Raw genomic sequence first — 19,402 nt, 5'->3', positions numbered from 1 at the left:
TACAAGAAAGGGTAGTGAGGCAACGTGTGATAGCGTTGTTAGTTAGGGTAGAGGTGGCGGTGCTACCGAAGCACTACTAGAAAAAGGCTGTTAGTGGTGCAACAGTTTTTGCTATTAATGGCGCACAATAGGTGCGTCACTATTAACACGCCACTAGTAACAAATAGTAATGGTGCACCTCTGGTGCTCCACTAATATCCCAGATAATAGTGGCGCACCACATAGTGCGCCATTACTATGCCTAGAAGTGGGCCATTACTATCTGACTTAGTAATGGCGCACCACATAGAAGTGCGCCATTACTAACAATTTTCCCAACAACTAGACCACATATCACATGGGAAACTTATTTTTTTTGACATTTTCATCATTTTATTTTATTTTTTTAAACTGAAAAGGCGGTCCACCGGGGGGGGGGGGTGCATATAGTAATGGCGCAATGGCTTGGTCAAACCTTGGTCAAAGTTAGTAATGGCGCACTTTGTATAGGTGCGCCATTACTAAGTTTGACATAGTAATGGCGCACCTATGCAAATTGCGCCATTACTAAGTTTGACCAAGGTTTGACCCAGTCATACACATAGTTATGGCGCACTTTGTAAAGGTGCACCATTACTATGTGAACTTAGTAATGACGCACCTATAAAAAGTGCGCCATTACTATGTGTATGACTGGGTCAAACCTTGGTCAAACTTAGTAATTGCGCACTTTTCACCTGGTGCACCATTACTGTTTTGGTTACTAATGGCGCACCTACACATGGTGCGCCATTACTATTTAGTAATGGCGCAGCACATGTATAGTGCACCATTAGTGTCCATATTGGCTATAGCTATTTTTCTAGTAGTGAAGAGACAAATGGGTTAGTTGGAAGAGGAACCCACTAGGGGAGGAAGAAGGATGGCCAACAAATCAATTAAAATAAAAATACGGGCATGGTTAATTAAGCGGTCCTTACTTTGTTGTACTAGTTGAGACACACTTGAAGTTGAGATGACATAGTTGAATAAGTGTGGTTGAATAAATATTGTTGTGTCCCAAACATTGGAGTTCATATTGTGTAGCTAGAATAGATGATGCAGTTTAAAAAGTGCAATTGAAAAACGCGATGTAGTTGAAACATTGTTGTTCAATGGACGATATATGTAGTTGAAACACATGAAAAATATAGTTGAAATAGATGATGAAGTTTTTAAAATGCAGTTGAATCAACTACATAAAGTGTATGCTAGTTTCTTACCAACTAAACATTTATGAGTTAGCATTTTGCTTGTGCATACACTTATAGTGTGCTTGTTTCACAAATTTGGTGAAGCCATGTCATTATTATTTTTCACTTTTTTGCAAAGAGCGGCATCTTGTCGACAATATCCTTTATCTCCTCCACGGTTTCCCTTCCTCTTCATTTTTTCTAGTTCCACTCACTCAAGGGATCGATATGCATTGATGGATTTTCATGTTCTCTTCATCTTCTCCAAACTTGAGTGGTCGATAAAACCATGCATCATAACATATGCTCTCTCTCTCTATCTCTCTCTCTCTCTCTCTTATGTAGGGAAATAAGCCATTCCTATCATCTCTCTCTGCAACAGCTTTGTATTTGTGCCACTGACCGTGCCTCTGATGTATTTTTTACTAATAGTGCATCAATTGTCTTACACTTACATAATCACTATACCATAGTTCACCATGAGGACGACGTAGCATCATAAATCTAGTGATGACCAATGTCAATGTTGGATTTGATGTATGGCAAGTGACAATGGTGATTGCAACCTGTAAGGCTCTGCTCAGAATGGTATGTGCAAACATGGTCATGTTATATCTCCACAATGACCGAGAGGTGTCTTCAAATACACGTTCTGTTTCTATGTGTTTTTGCAATTAAACTGTGGTATAAGGGGGTCCAACCCTATCCTTAATTGGCTGAAGTTCATTTATGGAATGCTCCTTATCAAATCATTTGACTAACCATGTGAGACAACAAAAGATAGAAATTTCTATAGCTGGACCCCGGGTCATCCCCACCTCCTTGCTAATGTGTGAATGATGGATCTATGCAAGACCCATGTTACCAGCTAGAGCCAAAGACAAGACGTGAAAAACCTCAAGAAATCAGAACTCAAGTGCGTGAGACCCTCGATCCTAAAAATTTGAAGTCAAGCCAACCACCTGGACATGTGGCCCATTCCATGGAAAGACATCCCGAGTTGATAGAAATTGATTCTAAGGAACAAAGGTCCCTAAAAGTCAAAAGGAAATGAAAGCCCAAACATGTAAGCGACGTAGACCCAAAATCCAAATTCGGGCCTGCCAAATTACTAGTGTAGAGACGTCCTGTAAGTGCATCTAGTGCCACCCCAAGTTGGTTTTGGAGTATTGACGACAAATGTGATTGAGTGACTAATATGTTTGTGAGAATTGCAGGATAACACAGGTAGAAGTCCCTCATTGATTCGGTTTTCCTACCAAAGATGACCCCTAAAAATGTATGAAGACATTGAAGACAATGGTGGTTTGTGAAGAAATTTACGTCGAAGATAATGACGTGTGAAGACATTCACTTTAAGACAATGGAGTGCGAAGACATAGTTTCTTTCTTATTTTCATTTTCTTCTTTCTTGAGTCATAGGAACCACCGAACTATTAAGTGGGGTCCAAGTGAACAAAGTCAGAAGGCTGACGTGTTGCTCAACCGAAATCCTATGTCTTCGAGTGAAGACAGTGAGAGTAAATCTTATCCAGAGTTGGATGAGTCAGCTTTGCTTGTAGCCCAAGTCAAGCTGCCGCGTGTGTTTGAAATCCGACCATTGGACACGTGTCAGTTCCTTAGTGACCCAGGGTCATTTTGGACATAACATGTTAGGTTGCCTCCTAGCTATAAATAGCCCACCCCTACACCATAACTTGGTGGCTGCTCAGAGTTAGTGCACTGCTTTTGTCGTTTGAGAGTGATACGTCTCCAACGTATCTATAATTTTTGATTGCTCCATGCTACTTTATCTACTATTTTGGACTATATTGGGCTTTATTTTCCACTTTTATATTATTTTTGGGACTAACCTATTAACCGGAGGCCCAGCCCAAAATTGCTGTTTTTTGCCTATTTCAGTATTTCGAGGAAACAGAATATCAAACGGAGTCCAAACGGAATGAAACCTTCGGGAACGTGATCTTCTCACCGAACGTGATCCACGAGACTTGGACCCTACTCCAAGAAGTTTCCGGGGAGGTCACGAGGGTGGAGGGCGCCCCCCTGGGTGGGCCCCCTACCTCGTGGGCCCCTCGGAGCTCCACCGACGTACTTCTTCCGCCTATATATCTCCATATACCCTAAAAACATCCGGGAGCAACAATAGATCGGGAGTTCCGCCACCAGAAGCCTCCGTAGCCACCGAAAACCAATCTAGACCCGTTCCGGCACCCTGCCGGAGGGGGCAATCCCTCTCTGGTGGCCTTCGTCATCATCCCGGTGCTCTCCATGATGAGGAGGGAGTAGTCTCCCTCGGGGCTGAGGGTATGTACCAGTAGCTATGTGTTTGATCTCTCTCTCTCTCTCGTGTTCTTGAGGTGATACGATCTTGACGTATCGCGAGCTTTGCTATTATAGTTGGATCCTATGATGTTTTCTCCCCCTCTACTCTCTTGTAATGAATCGAGTTTCCCCTTTGAAGTAATCTTATCGGATTGAGTCTTTAAAGATTTGAGAACACTTGATGTATGTCTTGCCGTGGATATCTGTGGTGACAATGGGATATCACGTGATTCACTTGATGTATGTTTTGGTGATCAACTTGCGGGTTCCGCCCATGAACCTATGCATAGGGGTTGGCACACGTTCTCGTCGTGATTCTCCGGTAGAACTTTGGGGCACTCTTTGAGGTCCTTTGTGTTGGTTGAACAGATGAATCTGAGATTGTGTGATGCATATCGTATAATCATGCCTTTGGATACTTGAGGTGACATTGGAGTATCTAGGTGACATTAGGTTTTTGGTTGATTTGTATCTTAAGGTGTTATTTTAGTACGAACTCTAGGGTTGTTTGTGACACTTATAGGAATAGCCCAACGGATTGATTGGAAAGAATAACTTTGAGGTGGTTTCGTACCCTACCATAATCTCTTCGTTCGTTCTCCGCTATTAGTGACTTTGGAGTGACTCTTTATTGCATGTTGAGGGATAATTTTATGATCCAATTATGTTAGTATTGTTGAGAGGACTTACACTAGTGAAAGTATGAATCCTAGGCCTTATTTCCTATCATTGCAATACCGTTTATGCTCACTTTTATCATTAGTTACCTTGCTGTTTTTATATTTTCAGATTACAAATACATTTATCTACCATCCATATTTCACTTGTATCACCATCTCTTCGCCGAACTAGTGCACCTATACAATTTACCATTGTATTGGGTGTGTTGGGGACACAAGAGACTCTTTGTTATTTGGTTGCAGGGTTGCTTGAGAGAGACCATCTTCATCCTACGCCTCCTACGGATTGATAAACCTTAGGTCATCCACTAGAGGTAAATTTGCTACTGTCCTACAAACCTCTGCACTTGAGGCCCAACAATGTCTACAAGAAGAAGGTTGTGTAGTAGACATCAAGCTCTTTTCTGGCGCCGTTGCCGGGGAGGTGAGTGCTTGAAGGTATATCTTTAGATCTTTCAATCGAGTCTTTTAGTTTCTTGTTTTATCACTAGTTTAGTTTATAAAAGAAAATTACAAAAAAATGGAATTGATTTTGTCTCATACGCTTCACCTTTTTAATATCTTTAGTGAGTATGATGGAAAGGATAATTGTGCTCAAGTGATAGAAGAAGAAATCTACAAAATGTTTGGCACTAAATCTTTGAATGATGAGCATGATTGCAATGTTGTTAGTACGAATTCTTTGAATATCCATGATGCTAATGATGATTGCACTAGTTATGATGAAAATACCTCCTATAAACATGTCAATTTTTGTGGAGTAGATTGGGTTTGCAAGTACACACCGAATAGGGAAGATAGATATTGTAAGAGGCATAAGTACTTAGAAACTAAATTGTTGCAAGAAAGTCTAGATGAATGTGCTGAAAGATTCAATATTTTTCGTGCCCCTTGTGAACTCTGCAATGAACATGGTCATTTAAAGCTCCAATGCTATTTGTTTCATGATCAAGTCGTGTCCAAACATTGTCATAATTTGATTACCCTTGAGCATCATAAAGAGCTTAGCCTTCTTTTGGGTTATGAAGAAATGAAACATGTAACTGAGGGTATTCCAAAGTTTAATCTTGATAGAGTTCTTGATTTTGATCTAGAGAATATTTATATGTATTGTGCGGTGAATTGCATTGAAAATCCTTATATTGCCAACTACATAAAGAAAAGGAAACAAATAGAAGATGAAGAGAATACTAATGAAAGGGAAGAGACTTCCCAATATCCTCTGATTATCTCTTATGATGAATCAGGCAATGAGGAGGAGCCTCCTATTCAACCAATCTCATTAATAAGGAGCTCCAAAAGGAGGATTGAACCCACACACGATGTGGTAAAGAAGAAGAAAAGAAAAAGGAAGAGAGGTAAAAAGGTATCTCTCCCAAATAAAGTTGCTCCTATTATTGTTGTGCCTCATGAAAATGAAGATGATACACTTGATGATGATCTCGTTATGCCTATTTCTTGTTGTGATGATTATGATTGGGAAGATAATGATACTTCTTATGATCTTGAAAATCTTTTTGGCACATGCTTGGAAGAATATAATAATTGCTATACTATTGGTGCTATCCATGCTATTAATGATGAGAGTGATTATGCTTATGATACGAAAAGGCCCAAGCTTGGGGAAGCTATGTTTGATGAGGATGACATATTTGAGAATATATTTGCTGCAATTAATGTCTGTCCCAAGCTTGGGGATTCTATGTTTAATAATGATGATATTTTTAGCCTTCCATGTTTTGATATGCAAAGTGATTATGATGAGAACAAAGTTGCTACTTATGATGATTATTGTGATGAAACTTATGCTATAAAAAGTAGTGATGATTATATTTATAAAACTTGTCATGATTATGATTACCCCTTCTCTGAACATTACTCTTTTAATATGGAAACAATTTATAGTATTCGACTTTCCTATGATACTCCCACTATTCCGAATGAGAAGAATTTTGCCTATGTGGAGAGTAATAAATTTTCTATGCTTGTAGATCATGAAAAGAATGCTTTAGGTGCTGGTTATATTGTTGAATTCATTCATGATGCTACTGAAAATTATTATGAGGGAGGAACATATGCTTGTAGGAATTGCAATAATATCAAGTTTCCTCTCTATGTGCTTAAAATTTTGAAGTTATGCTTGTTTTACCTTCCTATGCAAGTTGATTCTTGTCCCCACAAGTTGTTTTCTCACAAAATACCTATGAATAGGAAGTGGGTTAGACTTAAATGTGCTAGTAATATTCTTCATTATGCTCTCTTTATGTTACAATTCTTATCTTTTATGTGAGCATCATTGAAATCATCATGCCTAGCTAGGGGTGTTAAACGATAGCGCTTGTTGGGAGGCAACCCAATTTTATTTTGTGTTTTTTGTTTTTGGTTATGTTTAGGAATAAATAATCCATCTAGATTCTGTTTAGATGTGGTTTTATCTTTTAATTAGTGTTTGTGCCAAGTTAAACCTATTAGATCTTCTTGGAAGTTAGTTATTTGATCTTGCTGTAATTTCCAGAATCTTTGCGCTCAGTGCCCGAATTTTCAAAAATCACCAGAAGGTGATAAAATAGTGATTCCAATTGCTTCTGATCAATAAAAAAAATTTCCCAGGTCGTCTAATTTTTTTAGAATTTTTTGGGTTCCAGAAGTTTGCGTTAGTAACAGATTACTACAGACTGTTCTGTTTTTGACAGATTCTGTTTTGCGTGTGTTGTTTGCTTATTTTGATGAATCTATGGCTAGTAAAATAGTTTATAAACCACAGAGAAGTTGGAATACAGTAGGTTTAACACCAATACAAATAAAGAACAAGTTCACTACAGTACCTTAAAGTAGTCTTTTGTTTTCTTTCTCTAACGGAGCTCACGAGATTTCTATTGAGTTTTTGTGTTGTGAAGTTTTCAAGTTTTGGGTGAATTCTTTTGATGGATTATGGAACAAGGAGTGGCAAGAGCCTAAGCTTGGGGATGCCCATGGCACCCCCAAGATAATCCAAGGACACCAAAAAGTCAAAGCTTGGGGATGCCCCGGAAGGCATCCCCTCTTTTGTCCACTTCCATCGGTAATTTACTTGGAGCTATATTTTTATTCACCACATGATATGTGTTTTGCTTGGAGCGTCTTGTATTATTTGTGTCTTTGCTTGTTAGTCTACCACAATCATCCTTGCTGTACACACCTTTTGATAGAGCCATGTATGAATTGAAACTTGTTAGAATACTCTATGTGCTTCACTTATATCTTTTGAGCTTGATAGTTTACTCTATGTGCTTCACTTATATCTTTTTGAGCGTGATAATTTTTGCTCTAGTGCTTCACTTAGATCTTTTAGAGCACGGTGGTGGTTTGTTTTAAAGAAACTTGATCTCTCATGCTTCACTTAGATTATTTTGAGAGTCGTTAATAGCATGGTAATTTGCTTAATGTTAATATACTTGGTATTCAAGATATGTGAAACTTTCTTTTTAGTGGGTTGAATACTAAGATAAGTTTGATGCTTGATAATTGTTTTGAGATATGGAGGTGATAATATCATAGTCGTGCTAGTTGAGTACTTGTGAATTTGAGAAATACTTGTGTTGAAGTTAGCAAGTCCCGTAGCATGCACGTATGGTTAAAGTTGTGTAACAAATTTGAAGCATGAAGTGTACCTGGCTTGTGCATCCTTATGAGTGGCGGTCGGGGACGAGCGATCGTCTTTTCCTACCAATCTATCCCCCTAGGAGCATGCGCGTAGTACTTGATTTTTGATGACTTCTAAATTTTTGCAATAAGTATATGAGTTCTTTTGACTAATGTTGAGTCCATGGATTATACGCACTTTTACCTTTCCGCAATTTGCTAGCCTCTTCGGTACCGTGCATTGCCCTTTCTCACATTGAGAGTTGGTGCAAACTTCACCGGTGCATCCAAACCCCGTGATATGATACGCTCTTTCACACATAAACCTCCCCATATCTTCCTCAAAACAGCCACCATACCTACCTATCATGGCATTTCCATAGCCATTCCGAGATATATTGCCATGCAACTTCCATCATCATCATCATGACATGCTTTACTTTTGTCATATTGCCATTGCATGATCTTGTAGTTGACATCGTATTTGTGGCAAAGCCACCATGCATTATTCTTCATACATGTCACTCTTAATTCATTGCACCATCCCGGTACACCGCCGGAGGCATTCATATAGAGTCATATCTTGTTCTAGTATCGAGTTGTAATCATTATGTTGTAATCAATAGAAGTGTGATGATCATCATTATTAGAGCATTGCCCAATCAAAAAAAAGAGAAAGGCCAAAAAGAAAGAAGGGCCCCAAAAAAAAGAGAAAATAAAAAGGGCAATGCTACTATCTCTTTTTTCCACACTTGTACTTCAAAGTAGCACCTTGTTCTTCATGTAGTGAGTCTCATATATTGTGCTTCAAAGTAGCACCATGATTTTCATATAGTGAGTCTCATAAGTTGTCTTGTTCATACTAGTGGGAATTTTTCATTATAGAACTTGGCTTGTATATTCCAACGATGGGCTTCCTCAAAATTCCCTAGGTCTTCTTGAGCAAGCAAGTTGGATGCACACCCACTAGTTTTCTTTTGTTGAGCATTCTTAGCTCTAGTGCATCCGTTGCATGGCAATCCCTACTCCTTGCATTAACATCAATTGATGGGCATCTCCATAGCTCATTGATTAGCCTCGTTGATGTGAGACTTTCTCCTTTTTTGTCTTCTCCACACAATCCCCATCATCATATTCTATACCACCCATAGTGCTATGTCCATGGCTCGCGCTCATGTATTGCGTGAAGGTTGAAAAAGTTTGAGATTATTTGAGTATGAAACAATTGCTTGGCTTGTCATCGGGGGTATAGAAGTTGGGAACATCTTTGTGTGACGAAAATGAAGCATAGCCTAACTATATGATTTTGTAGGGATGAACTTCCTTTGGCCATGTTATTTTGAGATGACATAATTGTTTGATTAGTATGCTTGAAGTATTATCATTTTTATGTGAATATGAACTTTTGTCTTGAACCGTTCGGATCTGAATATTCATACCATGATTAAGAAGATTTACATTGAAATTATGCCAAAGTATCACTCCGCATCAAAAATTCTCTTTTTATCATTTACCTACTCGAGGACGAGCAGGAATTAAGCTTGGGGATGCCTGATACGTCTCCAACGTATCTATAATTTTTGATTGCTCCATGCTACTTTATCTACTGTTTTGGACTATATTGGGCTTTATTTTCCACTTTTATATTATTTTTGGGACTAACCTATTAACCGGAGGCCTAGCCCAGAAGTGCTGTTTTTTTGCCTATTTCAGTATTTCGAGGAAACAGAATATCAAACGGAGTCCAAATGGAATGAAACCTTCGGGAACGTGATCTTCTCACCGAACGTGATCTAGGAGACTTGGACCCTACTCCAAGAAGTTTCCGGGGAGGTCACGAGGGTGGAGGGCGCCCCCCTGGCGCGCCCCCTGCCTCATGGGCCCCTCGGAGCTCCACCGACGTACTTCTTCCGCCTATATATCTCCATATACCCTAAAAACATCCGGGAGCAACAATAGATCGGGAGTTCCGCCGCCAGAAGCCTCCGTACCCACTGAAAACCAATCTAGACCCGTTCCGGCACCCTGCCGGAGGGGGCAATCCCTCTCTAGTGGCCTTCTTCATCATCCCGGTGCTCTCCATGATGAGGAGGGAGTAGTCTCCCTCGGGGCTGAGGGTATGTACCAGTAGCTATGTGTTTGATCTCTCTCTCTCTCTCTCTCGTGTTCTTGAGGTGATACGATCTTGATGTATCGCGAGCTTTGCTATTATAGTTGGATCCTATGATGTTTTCTCCCCCTCTACTCTCTTGTAATGAATCGAGTTTCCCCTTTGAAGTAATCTTATCGGATTGAGTCTTTAAAGATTTGAGAACACTTGATGTATGTCTTGCCGTGGATATCTGTGGTGACAATGGGATATCACGTGATTCACTTGATGTATGTTTTGGTGATCAACTTGCGGGTTCTCCCCAAGAACCTATGCATAGGGGTTGGCACACGTTCTCGTCGTGATTCTCCGATAGAACTTTGGGGCACTCTTTGAGGTCCTTTGTGTTGGTTGAACAGATGAATCTGAGATTGTGTGATGCATATCGTATAACCATGCCCTTGGATACTTGAGGTGACATTGGAGTATCTAGGTGACATTAGGGTTTGGGTTGATTTGTATCTTAAGGTGTTATTCTAGTACGAACTCTAGGGTTGTTTGTGACACTTATAGGAATAGCCCAACAGATTGATTGGAAAGAAGAACTTTGAGGTGGTTTCGTACACTACCATAATCTCTTCGTTCGTTCTCCGCTATTAGTGACTTTGGAGTGACTCTTTGTTGCATGTTGAGGGATAATTTTATGATCCAATTATGTTAGTATTGTTGAGAGGACTTACACTAGTGAAAGTATGAACCCTAGGCCTTATTTCCTATCATTGCAATACCGTTTACGCTCACTTTTATCATTAGTTACCTTGCTGTTTTTATATTTTCAGATTACAAATACCTTTATCTACCATCCATATTGCACTTGTATCACCATCTCTTCGCCGAACTAGTGCACCTATACAATTTACCATTGTATTGGGTGTGTTGGGGACACAAGAGACTCTTTGTTATTTGGTTGCAGGGTTGCTTGAGAGAGACCATCTTCATCCTACGCCTCCTACGGATTGATAAACCTTAGGTCATCCACTTGAGGGAAATTTGCTACTGTCCTACAAACCTCTGCACTTGGAGGCCCAACAAGTCTACAAGAAGAAGGTTGTGTAGTAGACATCAGAGAGCAACCCACCTCCGAAGCCTTTGAGAGAGAAAACCTTGAGAGGACAAAGCCCAAGGCACCCAGAGCCAAAGATTGTTAGGCATCACTGAAGTCTTTCTGTCCGCGTAATCTGAAGACTTATTACACTTGAGGACTGTGTATCCTCCAGCCGGTTAGGCGTCACGTTCTGAGGATCAAAGAGTCATTGTGGATCGTCGGTGAACAGAGTCTCTGAAGGTTTGGAAGTCTAACTTGAATACATACCTGAGTGATTGGGCGAGGACTAAGTGTCCTTAGATCAAGGGGAATAAGGTGAAGACGTGGTCTTCTAAGTTCAATCTTAGCCTCCCTAACTAGACGTACAGTTGTCACAGCAACTGGAACTGGTCTACCAAATCCTTGTCTTCACCAAGCAACTGGTTCTATCCCCTACCTTCTTTACATTTCAGTTTGTCTTCATGAAATTGCTTGCTTGCCTGATATGTTTGACTTCATAGTGTGAATTCTTTCTTGTATTTGGCTTCATACTATCTTCCAATTCCGATCTGTTCTACCTAGCTGCTATTAGTCTTCATGCTTTCGTTATACTGTTTACTTGACTATGGATGTCTACCGTAGCTTATCTTTCGCTGCATATCGTATAGGTGTTGTTTAGTTGTGTGTCTTCGAGGATCTTGCAGCTTTCGAGGACTTCCATTAAAATCGCCTATTCACCCCCCTCTAGTCGATAAGTAGCACTTTCAATTGGTATCAGAGAAAGGTGCTCCCTTGATCTTTATGATTCGGTTTAACCACCTGGAGTTTTAGCTATGTCGACTACAGGGATAATCAAGGTCTCCCCTGTGTGCCCCATCTTTGATGGCACTGATTACCCCTACTTGAAGAGTAAGATGCGTATGCATCTTGAAGCCATTGCCAACAGCCTCTGGTATGTTGTCAGGACTATTGTTCCCAAAGTCGGTGAAGGCGTCGCCGCTGCTGATGTCAAGAGGTTCATGCAACTGGACTCAATCACCAAGAACAACATCTGTGGTCATCTGACCAAAGGGCGGTATGGCCATGTGAGTGCTCTGGAATTTGTGAAGCTAGCCTGGGACCAGTTATCCAAGGTCAACGAAGGCGTCTCAACCCAAAGAGATTCCAGAATCGATGTGCTTCTCAACCTCTTCAACCAATTCAAGAGGAATGACGATGAGAATGTACATCTCACTTTTGACCACCTCACTGACGTCACAAATGAACTTCGTGCTCTTGGCACCACTGAAATCACTTCACAACTCATTTGACACTCTAGCATTGATGATCCAAGAATGCCCTGACTTCAAAGATCTTGATCCGTCTGGCATACTTGAGAGGCTCAACACACATGAGTTCCAGCTATCCGAGAAGAGAGATATCTACAACCCCAATTATGGTCGATCCCGTGCTTTGAAGGCAAAAGCTATTTCCTCACCTGAAGAAGAATCTAACTGCAGTTCTGATGATCCTGAAGACATTGGCAAAGAGCTAGCAATGCTTGTGAGAAATTTCCAAAAGTTCTCCAAGAAGAATCGCTTTGGAAAGTCTTCAAGATCCAGCTCCAAGAATGATGAGGCTTCCACTCGTGACTACAAGAAGAGAACATGGTAGAAATGCAAGAAGCCAGACCACTGCATATCTGAATGTCCTCAATGGGACAAGGAAGCAAAGAAAAAGAAGAAGAGTAAGGAATATGACTCTGACGACAAGAAGAAGAAACCCTCAAAGTCTTCATCTTACAAGAGGAGCTCATCTAGAAAGGCACGTGCGTTCATTGGGAAGAAAATGGATTTAGAGGAGGAGTTTGCTTCCGAGGAGGCAGAGGTGGAGTCTGAGGAGGAAACTGATTCAGGCATGGCAAGCCTGTCTCTAGCTTCGGCATTCGTCGCCAAGTCCATCTTCAACACCGAAGACAATGGTGACATCACCAACGCTGAAGAGAACGATGACGACAACTCTGCTCCGACCTACTGCTTCATGCACTACAAAAAAGACACATCTGTGACATTTTCGGCCGAACAAATTTTTTTCTGTCATACTTATGACACTTCTATGACGATAATTGTGACAAAACCCGGTATCATCATAGATATGGTGGGCTCCTACTTCTATGACAAAAAAACATGATAGAAAATGGGCTTTTCGTCCTGGGTGGGCCGGAGACACAGCTGCATGACATTCTTTGGGCCGTCCATGACGGAAAAACCATGGTAGAAGCGAGGGCGAGGAAAATATCGGGGTGTTCCCGGTTACAGTGGGTGGTCGGGGCCGAGCGATGCGCGTTTCTCTCGTACACGCACACGCGTGGGTGCGAGGCGTTGGGCTCTAACTGAACCTGAGCGAGGCGTTGGTCTCTAACTGAACCCGAGCGATTGCACTGCAGGCTATGCGTTACTGAACCCGAGCGGTCGATCGATGGCTGTTAACTGAACCCGACTGAGCGATTCCTTCGCTACTGCTGCTAACTGAAGCCAATCGATGCTGCCTCTGGATGAACAGTGAGCGTTGCTGGGGGTTTTGGATGAACAGTTCCTGGTGGGGGTGGATGAACAGGACCCCGTGGTGTTGCCTCTGGATGAACAAGACCCCGATCGATCGAGCCGGTTGGGGCTGGATGAACAGGACCCCGTGGAGGGCATGATGAACAAGACCACCCCGTGGAGGGCTGGATGAACAGTAGACGGTGGAGGGGTGGTTGAACAGGAGCCCATGGAGAGGGCTGGTTGAACAGTAGCCGGTGGAGTAGCGCGCGGTGGAGGCTGGATGAATAGGAGCCCGTGGATGAACAGTCGCACGTGGAGGCTGGAGGAGGTCGACGGTGGATGAACAGTAGCCCGTGGAGGCTGGAGGGGGTCGACGGTGGAGATGAACAGTATCCCGTGGAGTCCCGTTTTGCGGTACGCCACACCCCTCCCGATGAAACAGGACCCCCGTTTCGACTGTAGCGCTCCAACACAAGTCCGTTTCCTCCGTTTTGCAGTACGCCACACCCCTCCCGATCAACAGGACCCCCGTTTCGACCATAGAAGGTTCGTTTCCTTCGTTTTGCGGTACGCCAGACCCCTCCTGATGACAGGATCCCGTTTCGACCATGGCCGGTTGGACACAAGGCCGTTTCCTTCGTTCTGCGGTACGCCAGGCCTCGTTTCCATCGGCTGTTCCATCCAAGCCCTCCTGATGAACACGACGACGTATTCCGTCCCGACCCAGCCAGTTGGCTCCCCATGAACACAACGACAACGCTGGTTCTCCATTCTGACCCAGCCATCTACACGATCCCTGGCCGTACGTATGCGCGAGTAGGCGTTCAAGACCCTGCCCGTATGTACGTACGTGGCCCTATTTTCTTTCTTGCACACTGGTCGTTGTATGTACGTGTACATGCTACGTGCGCACCTCTACTACAACACGTGCGCGCCTCTACATTGACCAGTATGTACATACACGTTCGTGCCCAGAATGACAACGCTATGTACGCTTCGACCAGGTGGGTCCCGACTGTCAGGCACTTCCTTGCCTACGAAGATGTAGCTGGTGGGTCCCAACAGTCAGGGGGCGAATCATTTTTTTTTTTGCCCGGACGCACTTCCTTGCGTGCGAAGATGTAGCTGGTGGGTCCCAGCTGTCAGGGGGAAACATTTTTTTGCCAAATATGGTGGCCCGTCCGGTCGGTCCCTGCTGTCAGGTGGAGGAATAATTATTGTGCGCATAATAAGGAGGCACTTCCTTGCGGCCGCTGTGGACCCAGCTATCAACCTCTCCACGTACAGTACTCTTCTGATGGAAGTCGTTCCTTGACCACGTTGACCACACCGCGTCGAGAGCACCAGTGCGGTGGTCGACGGCGAGCGCCGAGGCCTGGGAAGGGGACGACACGGATCCGGGGAAGACGCGGCAGTGGAATTCCGCGCGGAGAGGAGTACGAGGGTTCATTGGTTCGGCTGCGGTGTGAGGCTGCCGTCGTCGCTGGGCCTGGCCATCGGTGGGAATAGTAGGGGGCGGTTAGGCCTCCGCGGCAGCACAGCCGGCCACGGGAGGCAGGAGCATGCGGCACGACCGGCGCTGCTTTGGGCGGCTGGAGCAAGAAGACCTGAGGTTGAAGAAGCACTACGGCCGTTGGATGGACTTTGTACGGTCACTGGTGTCGGTGTCAAAACCGGCGGATCTTGGGTAGGGGGTCCCGAACTATGCATCTAAGGCGGATGGTAACAGGAGGCAGGGGACACAATGTTACCCAGGTTCGGGCCCTCTCGATGGAGGTAATACCCTACGTCCTACTTGATTGATCTTGATGATATGAGTATTACAAGAGTTGATCTACCACGAGATCGTAGAGGCTAAACCCTAGAAGCTAGCCTATGATTATGATTGTCGTCGTCCTACGGACTAAACCCTTCGGTTTATATAGACACCGGAGGGGGCTAGGGTTACACTGAGTCGGTTACAAGGGAGGAGATCTACATATCCGAATTGCCAAGCTTGCCTTCCACGCAAAGGAGAGTCCCACCCGGACACGGGACGAAGTCTTCAATCTTGTATCTTCATAGTCCAAAAGTCCGGCCAAAACATATAGTCCGGCTGTCCGAGGACCCCCTAATCCAGGACTCCCTCAGTAGCCCCTGAACCAGGCTTCAATGACGATGAGTCCGACGCGCAGATTGTCTTCGGCATTGCAAGACGGGTTCTCCTCCAAATCCTGAGTACGAGTAGTGTCCGACTTCCCATAAATGTTGCACTCCTTGGCTTCTGCGCTTTAATAATGGCTATCTTCCACGTGTCGAGCGAATGTGAGAAGTCGGGGCATTTTTACATTTGCCACCCTAACCCTGTGAGTAAATCGCCTATTTAAAGAGTCGGGGATCCTCAGATCAGATCACACCATCATCCCACAACGAGTATCCATCGGAGCATGCCCGGAAAATCCCATCCCATCATTGCCGGCCATCGCAGCTCCTCCTCTCGCTCTTGTAGCGCTAAGCCAGACAATAGGGAGAAGTGTTCCATCCCTCACAGCCAATTAGTAGGGTTACAGACCCATGGGTTTCTCCCTCCTGCGTATATGGTCCCCGTCCGAGCCGGAGTAGCCACTTATAATGGCGGGGAGCAAGCGGAGAGCTTCCCCAACCCCTCCATGGGGGAACGGGTATGCCTTGTCCCTTACTTATTGAGGGGACTCGGATTTCCAATCCATCTGTTCCTCTGTAGGATCCTGGAGTTCAACGGCCTCCAGCTGCATAACTTTACACACGCCTCCATATTACACATCGCCGGCTACGTTACATTTTGCGAGCTATTTCTAGGCTGCGAAGCTCATTTCGAGCTATGGAAAAGGCTATTCTGCCTCGTACCCCGTACATAGAAGGAGTCAATATATCAAGTGGGCGGAGCCGAAATATGGCGTATCGCCGGGACCGGATACCTGTCTGGTACCCCAAAGAAGACATCCGAAGACTGGCCTTCGGAGTGGTTTTATACGGAGGACGTCCCCCTTCCGGACCCTATTCGGATGGGCCTTCCTGAGTTCAATAATGCCCATTTGAAGAAACGCCGCAGCTGGCGTCCTCGGAGCCCCTAGGAGGAAGATAATAGAGAGGTCCTTTACCTAATGGGCAGGATAGAAACGCTGGCCAAATCAGGACTGACAATAATCAAGGTTATGTCAATATGCATAATGCGGGGGGTGCAGCCACTTCAGTATAGGGAGAAACCCATGTGGCACTTCAATGGAGAAGACGATGCCACCCGCTGCGGCCATAAAGTTCCGGACTCCGCCGCCGCTCTAGGGAAAGTACTGTCCGATTTATACAAAGGAGAGGAAGAGGAGTTCATCCGTATTAAGCCACGGGATGAATTCTCCATGTACAACCCCCCAAACTGGGTGAGCTACTACCTTTTACTCCAGATCTTCCCGCATTCTTCATTATAAGTATTTACCTTGCTATTTCATAGCAGGAACTGCGAAAAGCTGTGAGGGAGGTCCATGGCCCGTCTCCACAACCAGAGGACCCTGACCGGGCCCTCGACCCCGGAATCGAAGAAGATCCGGACATATTCGTGGAACTCATCGACAGGACATTCTATCAGTTGAGTTGCGATGGTTCCTTGGTGGCTATCATAGCCGATTATCTGGGCCTGCTCCCGGCATCGCATGTAAGTAAAACCGGAGTCCCAACTTCCGATAAGGATCCCTTTTTTGCACTTCGCCCATCACACACATATGGTGTCCTACAGGGAAGGCCCTCGGGACGCCACGCTGAAACCGCAGTGACTCACTAGCAAGGGGCACCGAAACCGGATAGGCTTCAAAGGAAGGCGGTCAGGACTGAGACACCATCGCAGTGGTATGAAAAAACCCTGCTCCGTGGTTTGTCGTCTTTAAAATATAATAACATCCATGGTTCCTGGCAGAAAAAACGCTCGCCGGACCGTGCCCGGAGAGCCTGCCGGCCATGCCTCCACCAGCCGGACTCAAGAGCCGGACTTAGGAGCAGATGCTAACGTGGGGACAACACCGGATGTTCCTCCTACAGAGGATGCGGATAGGATGTCCACTACGAACTCCGAGGTAGAGAGTGCCATGAATCACAGGCGCCGCTGGGCCGTACTCCGCGACCCGGGTTTCTCTGAAGAGGCGTTCGATGCCTTCAACTCAGGATACGTGTACATCCGAGCTGCTCAAAATGGTCTTGCCAGATCCATGGACCAGTATGTAAAGGATATATGGGTAAGAAAATCTGATAATTATATATATCAGTAGCCCCTGAGACTTGAAATAGTTGACACAACTGAATTAAGGATCATTATTTGTGCAAGCTCTTACGGAGAAGAATACCTAGTTGTCTCAAGAGCTAGAGGAGTGCAAAGCCCAGCTGCGGGCCGCAGTTGCCGCAATGAAGGAGTCCGCGAAGGCCCCATCTGGTAACACTTGCTTCTATCGAAAAGAAGGGTATGTACCTGTTAGTATTCGGCATGTATGCAAATCTAACAATAGATTCTGCAGATGACCCCGGAGTGAATCCGGAGGTCGTGCGAGGGGATGAGCAACATGCTCAACGACAGCTAGAGGCTGGCGAGCGCATGGTGACGCGGGTTAGGCAGGAGAAAAATGATCTCCAAGATGCCAATACCCAGCTGGGCGTTGAACTGAAAGAAGTTCGGGCCCAGCTAGCTGACTTCATAAAGGAGAATAAGAGGCTTCGACGCGGCGTTTTTAGTAAGTGCTTGAACGAACTTTTATAGAGTTTGGCAAAGAAACCGGCTAACAGAGTTATATCTGTAGGTATGCTGACGGGTCGTCCCGCAGAGGAGATGCCCGGGTCTGCGGGTGATCTTCTGCCAGAGCTCTCACAGCTGCACGAACAAGTTCGGCAGGTGATGCAGGGCATTGCCCAAGCCTTGTGGCCATCCGCCTCCCAGCCAGGAGGCATGGGGGAGCTTGTAGATATGCTCAAGGGAGTGCGACGGCGCTTCCGATTGTGGAATATATCAGCCTGCTGACAAGGTGCAAGGGAAGCCTGGGCCATGGTGAAGATGCGATATACCAAGGCTGACCCGAACCACATGGCCGAGGTCGGACCTGTGGGGTCTGATGGTAAAGAGATCCCCGTCAATTTGGTGTATGACCAGGTGAAATTAGCCGCAAAGTATTCCCAACAGGATTGTAGGCTAGACAGCCTGTTGGATGGTATAGAAGAAGAATTTAGTCAGTCTAAGTGACTATGTACTTCAAGTGACATATATTGTCCCTAGCCGGATTGTAAATCATTTTTCATGGCGGACCTTTTCGCTTCAACCTCCGGACCCGACAGTCCGGAGTGTATCCGAATACCTGCTCAGTTATATAAAACCGGGGTATGCATGGAAACCAGGCGTAGGGGTCATAAGTGCTTGAACAGACAAGTACCCAACTAGCTATGTTATATTACATGGATAGTAAGAAACATCTTCCAGGGAGAATAGTTTTGTTAAGGGTTCCTTTCCCTGGGTACGCATGCATTAATGTGCATGTCCGAACTGCGAGAAGAGATGCAAGATATAAACATCTGGGGGCATGTATTGCAATAATTTAAAGTCATATTTTGTTCACGGACCGAATATTCCCTTAAGAACGCTAGCTTTGGGCTTCACCCAGTCTGAGGTACACATCCGGCTGACCCGGCAGTAACAATCACAGAGGTGCTCCCCTTATTCCCTAGCCGAATTAACGGGAACGTAGGGCATAAACACAAGAGCCAGGCAACCTAGCTTGGCCAAAACTTAAGTCATATCGATGCATATAATGGCGACGAAAAGGTACATGTGGAAAAGTAACACATGTGTGGGGGCAGAGAGCCCGGAACATAGTTATATT

The sequence above is a fragment of the Triticum urartu genome, chromosome 1 (assembly GCF_003073215.2).
Source record: "Triticum urartu cultivar G1812 chromosome 1, Tu2.1, whole genome shotgun sequence".
Classification (NCBI taxonomy): Eukaryota; Viridiplantae; Streptophyta; class Magnoliopsida; order Poales; family Poaceae; genus Triticum; species Triticum urartu.
Note: the sequence above shows the minus strand (reverse complement) of the source record.